Genomic DNA, 16,005 nt, shown 5'->3' with positions numbered 1-16,005 from the left:
GCAAAGCACACAAGAGCTTTTTGGGGCGTTAAGAGGGAGTGAAACGAATCATATTCGAGAAACTGTAGGTACAATAGTTCCTTATGTTTGCGTATCAAAAGAAATAAGGAAGGGCCTTCCGGAACAACCCTTAAGGAGAATGGACTTGATCTTGAATACGTAAGGTGGCAGCTGTCAGCTATGGAATTCTAAGTAACAAGAAGGATGAAGTGGAAGAACGCAAGACTGGTCAGAAAGACCAGTTAGGAGGAAGCTCCACTACTGCTTCCAATAGATGGTAAGGGGCTAACGCAATAGCAGCGAAGTTAGAAGCAGATTAGAAAGAGGGTTCAATGACGAAACCGGTAGACTGTTCCTCTTCCTCCCTATGCCGGTTCAGTTCAGTGTCTACCAAGGTTGCTGACATTGGGAAAATACAATTCCACTAATAATAATTAGAAATAGATGCTGCGATCTTAAGGCATTTAAAGCAAATATTTCCTAAAAAATTATTTGTGAAAGATTAAAACACAGTAAGTCTTTTATTACTCTTAAAGCTGTTTTTTTTTTTTTTTTTCTGACAGCCTCTTTAGTGGAGCTAGATAACTTAAGAACTAGTTTTCCTTGTCACTGCAGAAAAAGTAACAATGAAGACAATGGTATGATTCTTGATAAACCACTAGAAGAGGTACCGTATTTAGGTTAAACCAACTGACATCTGAAATAATTATAATCCATACGACTAAACAAGTCGTACAGGTTTATAAGGTTTTATAAGGTTTCATAGGGAAAAACGGGACCTTCATACCATATGTATCCATTGATCACACTTTCTAAAAACACTGCTCTCAGTTCTGTCAGATACTACGTGGTTTGTAAGATCATCAGTGGGGAACTGTGCTGAGAAGCAGCAATTAGGATTTCTCAGAAGATGATTTTTAATCGAATGCAAATATTCATTACAAAGTAGTAATCATGGTGGCACTTAAAATATTCAGTAAGTACTTCCTTAAGACAAGTGTTGAGGAGAGCACAAAACCAAAGTTACTCATTTCTCTAGAATCAACCAAACTGACCCCAGAATGAATTTGATGTTTGAAAGCTGGAAAGAAAAATAGCTCTTAGGAATTTTAAATAGGTCAACTGGAAAAATACTTCTTCCAATAATATGGCAAGATTCTTTCCAGTACAAGCTGTAATCAGTTTTACAGTAATGCTATTTTTTCCCAAGTCAATAACAAGCACCTATTTGTTTTGAATACTCATGGAAAAAAAGAACCCAATAAACAAATTGTGCCCAGAAATCATGTAAGCCAGTGCCAACTTTTAAAAATCTTGGAAAGACATTCAGTCATCTTTCACAGGGGTCAGACTCCAAATGTAATAGCTATTTTAGATCCTTGTGGGAAAAAATGTTTGATTTCATGAAACAAAAAGGTTATAAGTGGCCTTTTCAGAAAATACTAAGTACGGTCCATTTGAAAAGGTACTAACAGCTGAAATGAGAACTCCATCTTCTTAGTGATTTGTGTCCGATCCCTTTTCTACACATCCAAACAATTACAATGCTTAAAACATAAAATAAACATGAAGGAACAAGCTTGGTGTATTAAACCATGTTTTCTATTAATCCCATTGGGATTATTCCTTGGCCTCTAACATCCATACTTCCTTTCCTACCTTTTGGTGTGGTTGTGAACAATGTAAATTATTTTTACACTGAACTAGTTTTGGTCTAAACAAAACATAACTACAATTATAAAGTTGATGTTCAAAAAGAGAAAAAGTTCGTTAATTCACTCTTAAACCAAATTATGTTTTCAAAGATTATGATTTGTGTCATTGCCCTCCTCTATCATGGCACGTAATTAAGAGCTAAGTTGAATTATAAGGAGTGGAAAGGTAGCTCAATGAACATTTTCATAAAATGTACCGGACAACATGAGTGAGATAATTCTTCCAATTAAAGGGGAAAACCACAAAAATGTAAAGATACCTTATTTATTTATAATAAGGTAGATATTTAGGGGTTTACAATGAAAAACAACCAAAATGAGTTAGCAAAGTAATGTTTTTAAAAAGCTAGCAAAATAGAAGGACTAAAGATAGGAATATAGCCGACTAGGTCACTGACATTAGCAATAAGACTTCAGGCCTGGGGCACCTAAAATATGAAAAAGTGTAACTGAAAACTGTTTGTGATGCCCCCAAAGCTGCTACGGAAAATTAGCCCCCATGTGGTAGGTAAAACAAGAAAAGAATGCAGCAGTTCTGAAGGACATTGGTCCCACACACAGCAGTGCAACGTCAGTAAATGACTCGGCCTAGTTACAGACTACTTACAAACTCCTGAAATTTAAAATTTGGATCTATTAATGAATGCCAAGGGTACCATGGATGTAGAAAGAATGATGAAAACTATTCTCTGTAGTTAACATTTGTTGATGTTTGGGATGCTGAACTACTCAGGTTCTCAATTTCTTGGCAAATTAGGCAAGACATAATGACAGATATTATTAAAACAATTCATTTATTTGGGTCAATGATCTGATGTACTGGACTGTTTGGACTGCTTTGCATCTTCGCTATTAGGAAATGATCTCTTTTGCTTCATAAAGGTGCTGCAGGAGCTGAAACTTAAGCAGACCATATCCCTTACCCTACTGGGGTTTTCTCAACTTTGTTACCTGTTGCGCCCCAAATAATAGATACACCTTGGATCCTCTCTAGTCTAGAACAACACTGAGCATCTAGAAGCCAGCACACACACGTTCCAGGTATCAAAACGTCCTACCCCAATACTCAAACTATCACATAGTGTCTTTATAAGATTCAATTCCAATATCCGTATCAGGTTGCCTTGCCCATAGCAGGGAATTCAGGGGAGAGGGCACAGGGGATAACAGCGGCAAGTAACGGTGAGGGAAGAGAACAATCTCTAAAAGCGTACATATTTAGAAATCTAGGACTTTGGAAAACAGTTTGGCAATTTCTTAAAAAGTTAAACACAGGGGCACTTGGGTGGCTCAGTCAGTTCAGCGTCCAACTTCAGCTCAGGTCATGATCTCACAGTTCGTGGGTTCCAGCCCCACGTCGGGCTCTGTGCTGACAGTGCGGAGCCTGGAGCCTGCTTCGGATTCTGTGTCTCCCTCTCTCTCTGCCCCTCCCCTGCTCACACTCTGTCTCTCTCTGCCTCTTAAAAATAAACATAAAAAATTTTTTAAGAAAAAAAGTGGTCTTTTGATGTGGGAGCAAATAGCCTTAGGAGCTATTTGGGTATCCTTTTATTTTTAGCAACTACATAAACAGTAATAATGACAATCCTAGATTATAAAGAACTGGCTCAACTACTTGTTTATATGTCCTAATTTAGTTTAAAACATGTTTGGAAAAACAGTCTATCCAAAAAGTTAAATCTCCTTAAAGGGAGCAGGAATCCTTAGATCTGAGTTTGTACAATGGCTGGCCTGGCTTAAGACTGTACCTTTAGCCCTGGATATCGTTCTACAAATTCATCAATTTTACTGGACAAACACAATTTAAAGAGTAAGTCCCATCACTACTGGTAGATCATAGGCATGGTATTATCTTTCTACCAATGGAGAGCATGACTTCACATCTGTTAAAAGGAAAATGTTATAAAATCCTTAAAAGGATCATAAGGATTTACATTCCTGCCATACAAGTGATGTACAGTGTTCAGTAGATTCTCCCAAGGCCCCAAAGAGCAGCAATAGAATTATTTAAATGTTGGGGCGCCTGGGTGGCGCAGTCGGTTAAGCGTCCAACGTCAGCCAGGTCACGATCTCGCGGTCCGTGAGTTCGAGCCCCGCGTCAGGCTCTGGGCTGATGGCTCGGAGCCTGGAGCCTGTTTCCGATTCTGTGTCTCCCTCTCTCTCTGCCCCTCCCCCGTTCATGCTCTGTCTCTCTCTGTCCCAAAAATAAATAAACGCTGAAAAAAAAAATTTAATAAAAAAAAAAAGAATTATTTAAATGTTATTTATATCCAATAATTGTAGCATTTGCAAAGAAGAGCTCCTTAAACGTGGTTACATGAGTGATAATTATTTTGTTGGTTGATGTTACTAATACGTCTCTTTAGAGATATTCTGTGGAGGAAGCGTGAGAAACAACATTAAATTAGGAGTTAGCAAATACAGGACAAACTTTTTCCAGTATCTAGCTGTGAAATTCACAGAGCTTCACACGTCTCACGTATAAAAGAAGTTGTGCTAAATGCTAAGGCTCTCTCTTTCAGTACTAAAATGGGAGTCAGTTTTGTTTGTTTGCTTGCTTGTTTGTTTTGATAACAGCAGCAAGAAATTTACTGAATGCTTATTATGTACATATAAACATAGAAGTTTATATGAGTTCTGTGCATTGACTCAATCCTTAGAGCAACTCCATAAGGCAGGTCCTATTTCTACTTCCACTTTACAGATGAAGAGGCCGATGGCATGTATGGACGAAACGGGCCAAAGCCTCCAAGTGGTCAGCGGCAGAACCAGGATTTACCTCCAGTTAGTCCAGCTCTACCTCGCCGTGAAAAACCATACTACACCGCCTCTACAAGAGCTGACAACAGAGCTAACTGCTAAATACTCTTTGATACACAGTAAATAAGTGATAGTTCTGGTGTTCCCTGCAAAAAATACAAATAATCATACCTAATATTCTTGGAATATTTGCTAGGTCTAGGTACGTTCTAATGCTTGACATGAATTATGTCATAGGATTTTCACAACCTTATGAGACAGATACTATGAAGTAAGATCTAAAGAGATTAAGTTCTCAAGAGCCGGAGTCTGAACCCAGGAAAAAGCCTTACTATAAAGCCTAAACTCTTTAAAAACTAAAATTTCATTTGGTTGTGGGCCTCAGTCTAAAAGAATGTACATTCCCAGAGGAAACGATGAATTGAATCAAAGGTGAAGCCAGAACAGACTCGGCGTCAGGGAAACTAGATCAGGAAAGCAGGCCGTCTTCCAAGCTCTGAATCCTATGGCAGGGCCCAGGGCTGTCCGTGCACAAGACCCTTTCCTACTACCCAGAGCAAAGAGAGGATGTAAGGGGAGGAAGGATTTGAGAGGCCCGCTGAAAAACCTGCACAGAAGCTTACACCCTACTGGATTCCAGCTGTTTCTACTCTTTCTTCCTCCTAATCATCTCTCCCCTGCCATGGCCTATAGCAGTCATCACACATATGATATGTTCCCCCAGAAGTAATATTTAGCAGGGCAAATCATCTTCATGATCCTTTACTTAACGCGGCACAGACTTAAAACCAGCAGCCATCCATTTCTCCTAGGTTCTGTGCATCCGAGCCATTTCTATCGCCCAGGGCATCCTCTAACCTACCTGTTTCTTGGTTGGTGGGCTACCATTAATAATTAGCAATAGGTGTGGCTGGAAATGAGCTCCAGGCCTGTGGGCTGATTAAAGGTGGGTCCCGTCAACAGCAGTGTTCACCCATGTGTACATGTGTGCCAATACATGCACACTCACCCCCACCCCCAACCCGTGGTGACGAGTTTCACTTTAAACTCCTGACCACACATTTCATGTAGGTCTTTACTCTGCCCAGCAATTACATTTCCCTTGTCACTTCCTCTCCTACTCTTGGAAAGAACTACTTCAAACCTTTCCCTCTTCACTCTTCCAATACTCCCTCCTCACCGCCATCTCACTTTCAGCTTACGACTCTGACTCTGCATGGTATAATATTATATCCTGCACACTTATACTGTCCAATTTACCAGCATACCATAAACTTTTTCTTCTCTTTTGTTACAATGTATAAGCTGTATTAACTAATTCCAAACCCTCCATTTACACACTGGGTTATATCTGCTCTTCTCTACTCTGAAAAGCAGCCAGAGACAAAACACATCCATTTCAAAAAAACAACAATTAATTATGAAATGTAAATAGGTACAATGTAACAATCTGAAGATAAAAATTGCCAGAGGAAGATCCTTTCTGAATAAGAGAACATAGGCAGTGTAATGATGTTGTCTTGAGGAAAAGCAGTAGTGTAATTAATGGATTTGTGAATTGAATTAGCTATTCATTTTCAGAGAGCAATATTTTTACTTGAGGGACCCACTAACAGATAAACTACCATCATTTGGACTTGGGTATTTTGCAGGCATTAACTCTACAATGAAGTATTGCTGCCAATGATAAAAAGTTGTGCTTTCAAATGAAAATTAGAATTTTTGAAAACTGTATCCATCGTTGTGAACATGACATCTCAACCCTTAAAAGCTTTTCAGGTGAGACCAGTGATTATATAAATGACTATGACTTTTTGATAGCATGTGACAATATGTCAGTATGTATCAACCTTTGGAAGATCTGCTTAACTCAGTACACCAGTATTTTCCAAACGACAAACACATAATGTCTCAAAATCATGGCTGAGTAAACAGATCTAAAGACAGTGGATTTTAATATAACAGAATGAAAAGTTCATTGATACAATTTCAGATTCAAACTGCAGCCAAACATTAAGACACTGCCACTTGTCAAGTTTTGGTATATTATCAAAGGAGAATACCCATAACTGTCTGAAAAGGCTATTAAAGGATTTGTGCATTTCTGAACTAAAAACCTGTGTCAGGGCAGATTTTCTTTATATACTCATATACTTCATTCTCTATATACTTCATCTTTATATATTGCAAGCAGCAGATATAAGAATCCTGCTCTTTTGTTAAGCTTGATACTAGAAATTTATGAAACTTATAAAAAAACTCGACACTTCTCACTAATATTGTTTTTGAAACTCTTTCCTTTAAAAATATGTTGTTTATGCAAACATAATGGATCTGTTTTAAAACATTTAACAAAGTAATAATTTTTAATAAATATAATCCACATCAACAAAAGCTCTCTGGTATCAATAATTTTAAAGAAAGTAGAAAAGTCCTAATGCCACAAGAATGAGAATGGCTGCCCTAGAAAAAACCTGCACAGGTACAGAAAGGAAATGCATACCCGAAAAAGAAACATGTATCTTATATGAGATAACACATAAAACTCTGTCTGAATTATGGAAAGAGACTTAAAACGATTATAGTTAATGATATTTCATTGTGTAAAAGTATCATAATGTATTTAATTTCCTATCACTGTTTTTTCTCAATTTTTTACCATAAAGATGTGTTGTGACGTACTTTTTTACACATACACCCACATATACGGTACAATAACTTTAAGATAAATTCCTGTATGTATAATTCTCGGTTTAAATATATGCACTATTAAAGTTTTGTTGTATCTGCTAAATTTCTTGTCCAACATACATGTAATGGGAGTACCAGGAGGAGAAAGGAGCAGAAAAAATATTTGAATGACTGAAAACTTCTCAAATTTACTGAAAAATAACCTACACATCCAGAAAACGCAGTGAACTCCAAGGAAGATACATTCAAAGAGACCCACAGATAAAATCACAATAAAAATGGTTAAACATAGGAGAAAATCTTGAAAGGAGCAAGAGAAAAATGACTTGCTACTTACAAGGGAATCCCAGCAAGATTAATGGCTGACCTATCAGCAGAAACCATAGAAACCAGAAAGCAGTGAGACGTCATATTCCAAGTGCTCAAAGAGAAAGACTATCAACAAAGAATCCCAATTCCATCAAAACTAGCTTTCAAGGGGCGCCTGGGTGGCGCAGTCGGTTAAGCGTCTGACTTCAGCCAGGTCACGATCTCGCGGTCCGTGAGTTCGAGCCCCGCGTCAGGCTCTGGGCGGATGGCTCAGAGCCTGGAGCCTGTTTCCGATTCTGTGTCTCCCTCTCTCTCTGCCCCTCCCCCGTTCATGCTCTGTCTCTCTCTGTCCCAAAAATAAATAAACGTTGAAAAAAAAAAACAAACTAGCTTTCAAATATGAAGGTGAAATTAAGACATTATCTAGATAAACAAAAACTGAGAAAATTTGTTGTCTGTAGGTAGACCTGTCTTACATACTAAAAGGAAGTACTCAGGCTAAAAGCAAGTGAGTCTAGATGGTCATTTGAATCTACCCAAAAAGACAAAGAGCACAAATAAAATCAGTCTAAATGAAAAAAAAAAAAATCAGTAAATAAATTAAAATGCCATTAATTAGAAAACATTCACTTAATGCAAAAGAAAGCAATAAAGGCCAAATAGAGAAACCAAGGTCAGACATAAAACAAAATGCAAAATAGCAGGCATAAATCAAACTATATTAATAGAGAACATTAAATGTGAGTGGAGTAAATCTCCCCATAGTAAGACAGAGATTGTTAGCCTAGGTTTAAAAGAAATAAAATAAATATAATCCAACTATATACCATTGACTCTTGAACAATGTGGGGGTTAGGAGCACATCATGAACCACCCCCCAATGTGGTCAAAAATCCATCTATAACTTTTGACTCCTGCAAAACTTTACTAATAGAGTTTTGTTGACCAGAAGCCTAAGTATAACATAAATAGTAGGTCAGCACATATTTTGTATGTTATATGGAGTATATACTGTATTCTTACTATAAAATAAGCTTGGGAAAAGAAAATATTAAGAAAATCATAAGGAAAAGAAAACAGATTTACAATACTGTAAAAAATCCACTTACAAGTGGACCCATGCAGCTCAAAACCACATTGTTCAAGGATCAACTGTACCATCCATAGGAGACATACTTTAGCTTTAAAGATACAAATAGCTTGAAAGTAAAAAGAAACTATGCGAACAGCAAACCACAAGCTAGGCTGGCTATATTAATATAAGACAAAACAGAATCTAAAACAAAACAAAAAAACAGTTACCAAAGTTAAGGGAGCCATTTTATAATGATAAAAGGATCGATCCATCAGGGAAGTATAACATTACAAACATATATGCACCTAATAACAAAATAAAATACAGATAGCAAAAACTGACCGAAAAGAAGGGAAAAACAGACAATTCAACAATAGCAGCTTCAATACCTCATCTTCAATAATGGCAGAATAACTAGAAGATCAACAAGGAAATCTAAAACTTGAACAACTCTATAAACCAACTAGATCTAACTGCCATCTCTAGATACTACAGCCAAAAGAATATACATTTTCAAATCCACATGAAAAGCATTCTCCTTGAGAGACTATATTCTAGGGCATAAAATAAAAATATATTTAAAAGGACATAAATAATAAAAATATGTCCTCAACCACAAAATTGGCAATCAACAGCAGGAAAAAAATTGGGAAACTAACAAATATGTGGAAATTAAACAGTGCACTCATAAATAATCAATGGGTCAAAGAAGAAAGCAATGGGAAATCACAAAATAATTCCATATGAATAATAATGCAGACACAAAATATCAAAACTTATAGGATCCAATTAAAGTAGTGCTTAGGGGGGAATTTATAGTTATAAATATCTATATTAAGAAAAAAGTGTCAAATAAATAATTTTCCATCTTAAGACACTGGATAAAGAGGGGCAGAATAAACCTAAAGCAAACAAAGGGACAGAAATAATAAAAGTTAAAGTAGAAATTAATGACACAGAGAAGAGAAAAACAGTAGAAAAAAAATCAATGAAGCCAAAAGCTGGTCCTTTGGAAAGATCAACAAAATGGACAAATCTCTAGGTCGACAGACCAAGACAATAAGAAGACTCAAATTACTAGAAATGGAAATAAAAGAGGAGGCATTACCACTTATCTTACAAAAATAAAAAGGACTATAAAAGAATATCATAAATAACTGTATGCCAACAAATTAAATAGTGTAAATGAAATGAGCAAATTCTTAAAAGACAAATTACTGAAAGTGACTTAAGAAGAAGTACATCTAGAACAAGGGAAGAGACTGAATTAGCAATTAAAAAAAAAAAAAAAAATCCGCAAAGAAAAGTCCAGGTCCGGATGGCTTTATCCCTGGATCCTACCAAACATTTAAAGAATTAATACCAATTTTTCACTAACTTTTCCAAAAAACTGCAGGGTTTTTTTCCAAAAGGAGCAGGGAACACCATCCAACTCATGAGACCAGTATTACCTGATACCAAAACCAGACAAAGACACCAGAAGAAAATTACAGACCAATATCTCTTGTGAATATAGATGTAAAAATCCTCAATAAAATATTAGCAAACTAATAAAACAGTACTGAATCCAACAGTATAAAATTATACACCATGACCAAATAGGATTTATACCAGGAAGGCAAAGTTGTTTTAACACCTAAAATCACATCAATACATTAAAAAATAGACCAAAGTGGGGGTTGGGGAGAGAGAGAGAACATTTGACAAAGATCTAAAACCCTTTCAAGATGAAATCAGTTAAAAAACTAGGAGTAGAAGGGAACTTCCTCAGTCTGATAAAGGGCATCTACAAAACCCCACAGCTAACATTTTAGTTAAAGGTGAAAGACTGCATGCTTTGCCCCTGAGATCAGCAACTAGATAAGGATTTTTCCAGTCTCAGTGATTCTGCTCAACAGTGTACTGGAGGTTACAGTGAGAGCCACTAGGAAAGAGAAAGAATTAAGGTATCCAGGTTGGAAAAAAAGAAATATAACTATTTATATTCGCTGATGACATAACCTTGTATGTAGAAAATCCTAAAGAATTCACCAAGAAACTTTTAGAATGCGTGCAGGAACAGTGCAGGATACAAAATCTACCTACAAAAATCAAGTGTACTTTTATACACTTGAAATTAAGAAACAAATTCCATTTACAATAGCATCCAAAAGAAAATATATTTACAAATAAATTAAGCAAGTAGTACAAAAGTTATACTCTGAAAATTATAAAATACTGCAGAAAGAAGTTAAAGATCTAAATAGTTGGGAAAACATTCCTTGTTCATAGACTGGAACACTGAACATTGCTAAAATGGCAATACCCCCCAAAACTGATCTACAGATTCAATGTAATCCCTATCAGAACCTCAGCTGACTTCTTTGCAAAAATTGACAAGCTTGTCCTAAAATTCATATGGAGTTACCAGAGACCCAGAATAGCTGAAACAATCATGAAAAAGGAAGAACAAAGTAGGACTCGTATGTCTTGATTTCAAAACTTACCATAAAGTAATGATAATCAATAAGCTGTGGTGCTGGCAGAAGGATATACACACACGTCAAGGGAATAAAATTGAAAGTCGAAAAATAAACGAAGACACCAACGGTCAACTGGTTTTTCATAAGGTGCCAAGCCCATCTGATGGGGAAAGAACAGTGTTTTCAACAAATGAGGCTGGGACAACCAGACAGCCACAGGAAAAAGAAATAGTACCCCTACGTTACACCATATATAAAAATTAACTCTCACAGATCAAAGACCTAAGTATCAGAGCTTAAACTAGAAAACATAGGGGTAAACCTTCACAACCTCAAATTCAGCAAAGGAATCTTAGATGTGATGCCAAAAGAACAAGCAACAAATATAGATAAATTGGACTTGATCAAAATTAAAAACTTTCGTTCTTCAAAGGACATCAGGAAACTGAACAGACAACCCCCAGAATAAGAGAAAATATTTACAAATCATATATCTGATAAAGGACTTGAGCCTAGAGTGAAGAACTCTTAAAACTCAATAATGAAAAAAAGGACAAATAACCCAACTAAAAAACGGGCAAAGGATGGGCCACCAAAAAATGGCCACATGATTCTGTTCATATGAAATGTCCAAAACAGGGCAATACAGACAGAAAGTAGATCAGAGCTTGGGATAGAGTGGGGAGGAGTTTGGGGGAGGGGAATAATAACGGAAGGAGATGGGGTTTCTTTTTGATATTAAAATAAAATGTTCTAAAATGGACTATGGTGATGGTTACACATATCTGAATACATAGAAAAACACTGTACACTTTAAATGGGTAAAATTGTATGGTATGTGAACACTGGTTTTAAAAAACCCAGTGATGCTTTCACTTTTCTTGTGTGTTGTTTTTCAAATTACTGTAGAGTGACCTTACCTACAGAAAGTTTTATATTTACGTAGGCTTATATATCAGTCTTCTTCCTTATGATTTCTGGATCTGATGTCAGCTTAAATAGTTGTTTCTTGCTCCACTATTAGTTGACATTACCCTGTCATATTTTACGCATTCTTGGGAATGTCTTACACCCTTTCTGGAAAATGGAATTTGGATTAGTTACTTCACTCCCTAGTTTTTCTCCAAGGCTCTTCTAACTTCATTCCTATCCTCATGCTGCCTGCGCCATCATCCTTTACTCAGACCTCATTCCCGCCCTCACATGGAAGCCTGCTGGGAAGGATCTCAAATTCCTGCTCACAACCTACCCCATTCCCCAAACTTACCTAAAAGTACACCACCCGTAGCTTTTAGCCAGGCTAAATTCTTTACCCTTAATTTGAATTCCATCCTTTTCTGCCTCGTGGGCTAATCATCTCTTTTCTCCTGTCTCTTCCACTTCTCCCTCTACCTACTACCCAAGGATAACAAGTTTATCCCTTAAGAGTCTCCTGCACAAACTGTTGCCTCCCTGTTTCTTCAAAGTGTAATCCACACTCAGGGTTTCTTGTTTTCCAATCTCACTGCCAGCTATCAGATTCAAACACCCCTCACCTTTCATTTAGGCTACTCTAGACTGACTTCCCACCAGTCACCATCTGTACCTGAGATTTTTAATTTGGTATCCACAGTTGTGGTGAAAGGGACCACAAATTTGAAATTTTATGTGTATCAGCACTTTTCAGAAATAGTTTTTATAAGACTTAAAAGAGTGTTATGACTCCCAAATGCTACTTATTTTTCTCAATGAAGATGCAATGACATTTTAAAATGCAAGTATCATGTCCTTGGCTTGTCTTTCAGTATTTCCCCATCACACGGATAAAACCCAAACTCTCATGCATACAAGGCTCCTTCATGATGTGGTTCTTTAGGATAATCTTTCATCACTATCCCTAAATCCTCCCGGTTACACAATTAGCACCTAGTCAGAGCCAGCTAGGCGTGATATCTAGAACTCCTGTTCATTTGCCTCAGGACCTTTCAGCATGCTTCTCCTCTACATGAAATCACCCATTTACACCTCTCTAACCTGGTCCTTCAAGACTCAGGGATTTCAACAAGAAATCATTTCTTGTTCTTTTCATAAGTGTTCCTTTTATCTGCATCTGTGGCATCCGGTTAGACCTCTACAGTGACTTTTATCACAATTATTAATTTATCTTTCTTTTCTATAAAATCATAAACTTTTGAGTAAGCATAGTATTTTCCATACCCATATTTCTAGTGTCTGGCATTCACATGTTTCTTGAAAAATCACACTTCATTCTCTTCTCAACCCATTGCAAACATTGTAAATTCAATATTTTAACTAGTCTATGGAAATGATCTAATATAATATGCTCTTCTCATTACCAGATTTAATCGTCTTTTTGTTCCTTATCGAACTTAAACTTTCCAATCCTTCCTTATCACTAATATGTGACATAGTATCCCATGTCCTCCTCCTTGAAATCCTTTCTTCACTGGGCCTCTGAGGGACTGTTCTTGGTTCTTTTCTTACCTCACCAGCTGCCCCCAGTATCCTCTTTACCCTGACCTTTAAATGTTGGGAGGCCCTCAAGAGTTAGTCTTGAAATTATTTATTTATATTCACAATCTAGATGACTTCCCAGTTCCATGATTTCAAGTCTATTTGTTGACAACTCTCAAATTTATATCTGGTTCCATAGGTGGGTTTGCTTTATGAAATGTCACTGAGCTAAATGCTTAACATTTGTGCACTCTTTAATTCAAGAGTTATAGTTCAATAAAAGGTTAAGAAAAAGCAAAAAAGAGAGCAATGAGTAGAATCACTGTGTTGTATACCTGAAACAAATATAACACTGTACGTTAATCATACTTCAATTTAAGAAAGAGAAAAAAAAAAAATTGTGAACTCTTGCCTTCTCCTGTCAACGCCACAGTTAATCCATCTGCAAATCCTGTCAGCTCTATTTTCTAAATTTTTTTTTATTACGTTTCTTTATTTTTGAGAGGCAGAGAGAGACAGAGCGCGAGTGGGACAGGGGCAGAGAGTGAGGGAGACACCGAATCCGAAGCAGGCTCCAGGCTCTGAGCTGTCGGCACAGAGCCCGACGCGGGGCTCGAACTCACAAACCGTGAGATCATGACCTGAGCCGAAGTTGGACGCTCAAACGACTGAGCCACCCAGGCGCCCCCGTCAGCTCTATTTTCAAACACATCCCAAATATGAGTATTTTTCATGGCTCCACTTTGATACGATGTCTCAACTACAATACCCTCTGCCTCTAGGACCTGGCTTCTCTCGCCACGTAAGTCAGAGTGGTCCTTTTAAAATATAGATCACATCATCTGTTCCTGCTTCCCAACTCACTAATTCAAATTTGAGGTCCCTTCAATGGTAGGTATCCCAGGTACTGCATGATCTGGCCCCAGCCACGTCTCTGACCTCTTCCTCTGTGCTTCTTCCCCTTGTTTCCTCCACTGGGTCTTGGCTTCTCTGCAGGTCCTCAAACACACCAAATGGGATTCTACTGCAAGGCCTTTGCACTTGCTGTCTCTCCCTCCAAATACTCACATGCCTTATTCCTTAATGTCTTCAGATCTCAAATGTCATCATCATGGGAGCTTTTCCTTTTGCTCTTTTAAACACAGCAACACTGGGGCGCCTGGGTGGTGCAGTCAGTTAAGGGTGTGGCTCTTGATTTCAGCTCAGGTCATCATCTCAGGATTGGTGAGCTCCAGACCCCATCAGGCTCTGTGCTGACAGCACAGAGCCCGCTTGGGAATCTCTCTCCCTCTCTCTGCCCCTCCCCTGCCCACTCACTCTCTGTCTCAAAAATAAATCAACAACAACAACAAAAGAAACACTACCCTCTCCTGATCTCTATCCCCTTTACCATGCCTTAATTCTCTTCACAGTACGACCACCTGATACTGTACATATTTGATGATAGTCTTTCTCACCCAATTTAAGCTTCATGAGAGGAGACACTTCATCTATTTTATTCACCAGAATTCCCAGTATCTACAACACCTGGACGGTGCCCAACAGTATAAATGAATGAATGCAGAATGAATCTAACACTGCCTCTGTTGGATATTTCCGAAATTCTGTGTTCCTTAACTAGTCTTTCCATCTCTCAGGCTGAAATGACTTCTCTTGCTCTTCCAACGCTCCTTAAATAGAGGCTGTAATCACTACCGAGATTTCACGAAGGTGTGAGACCACAAGTACTCTAAACCACAAAACAATAAAAATGTTTCTAATGAAAAAACCCCTAGGTCTCTGCAGAGTAACTTAGCGATGGGCTCATAGGGGTGTCTGGGTGGCTCAGTTGGAGGAGCCTCGCTGGTTTCGGCTCGGGTCACGATCTTGTGGTTTGTGGGTATGAGCCCCGCGCTGGGCTCTGCAATCACTGTGTCAGAGCCTGCTGGAGGTCCTCCGTCTCCTTTCTGGCCCTATCCCGCGCACCCTGTCTCTCAAAATTAAGTAAATGTCAAAAAAAAAAATTAAAAACAAAACAAAACATCCCAATGGGTTTATAAACGCCTTGTCGATGAAAGCTGTCCTATCTCTCAAACGGGGAGCAGCACCTTCAGGCGTAAGTAGAACGTAAATTACGCAAGGGACTGTGGTCTATCCCAAGCAATATGTGAGACGGACCACAGGGCCTTTTGAAACGACGCGCAGAGGTGGAATTGTTACTTTAAAACCCAGCAAGCAGTTAACACGGATCGAGAGCGCTCGGTGTCGAGGCGCGGCGCACGCCTCTTACGCGCATTCTCGCTACATTTTACAACTTCTGGGAAGTGGGTCCCAGCTGAATCCCCATTTCACAGCTGAGGACGTGGGCCTAGAGACGAAAGGTCCAACAGCCAGAAACCGGCACCTGCCACCTCCAACAGCGTGGCGGGAGGGCAAGGTTTTCAGTACTCCTGTACGCCGCCCCTCTCCCAGACGCAGCCTTCTGAGGCCCTCAGGGGCCACCCTTCCAGACACACGACACAGAACGGGGAGCGTGTGACGACAGACAAAGCCAGCGACC

The 16,005-nt window shown here is 38.3% G+C and overlaps 1 protein-coding gene across 1 annotated transcript in view; it reads right to left on the bottom strand.

Moving 5' to 3' along the window:
• The window catches only part of NET1 (neuroepithelial cell transforming 1), a 60,743-nt gene that overhangs the window by 43,824 nt on the left and 914 nt on the right, over positions 1-16,005 (bottom strand). The window lies entirely within an intron of this gene.

This window comes from Acinonyx jubatus, chromosome B4 (assembly GCF_027475565.1).
Source record: "Acinonyx jubatus isolate Ajub_Pintada_27869175 chromosome B4, VMU_Ajub_asm_v1.0, whole genome shotgun sequence".
Taxonomy (NCBI): Eukaryota; Metazoa; Chordata; class Mammalia; order Carnivora; family Felidae; genus Acinonyx; species Acinonyx jubatus.
Note: the sequence above shows the minus strand (reverse complement) of the source record. Positions and strands in the feature narration are given on the sequence as shown.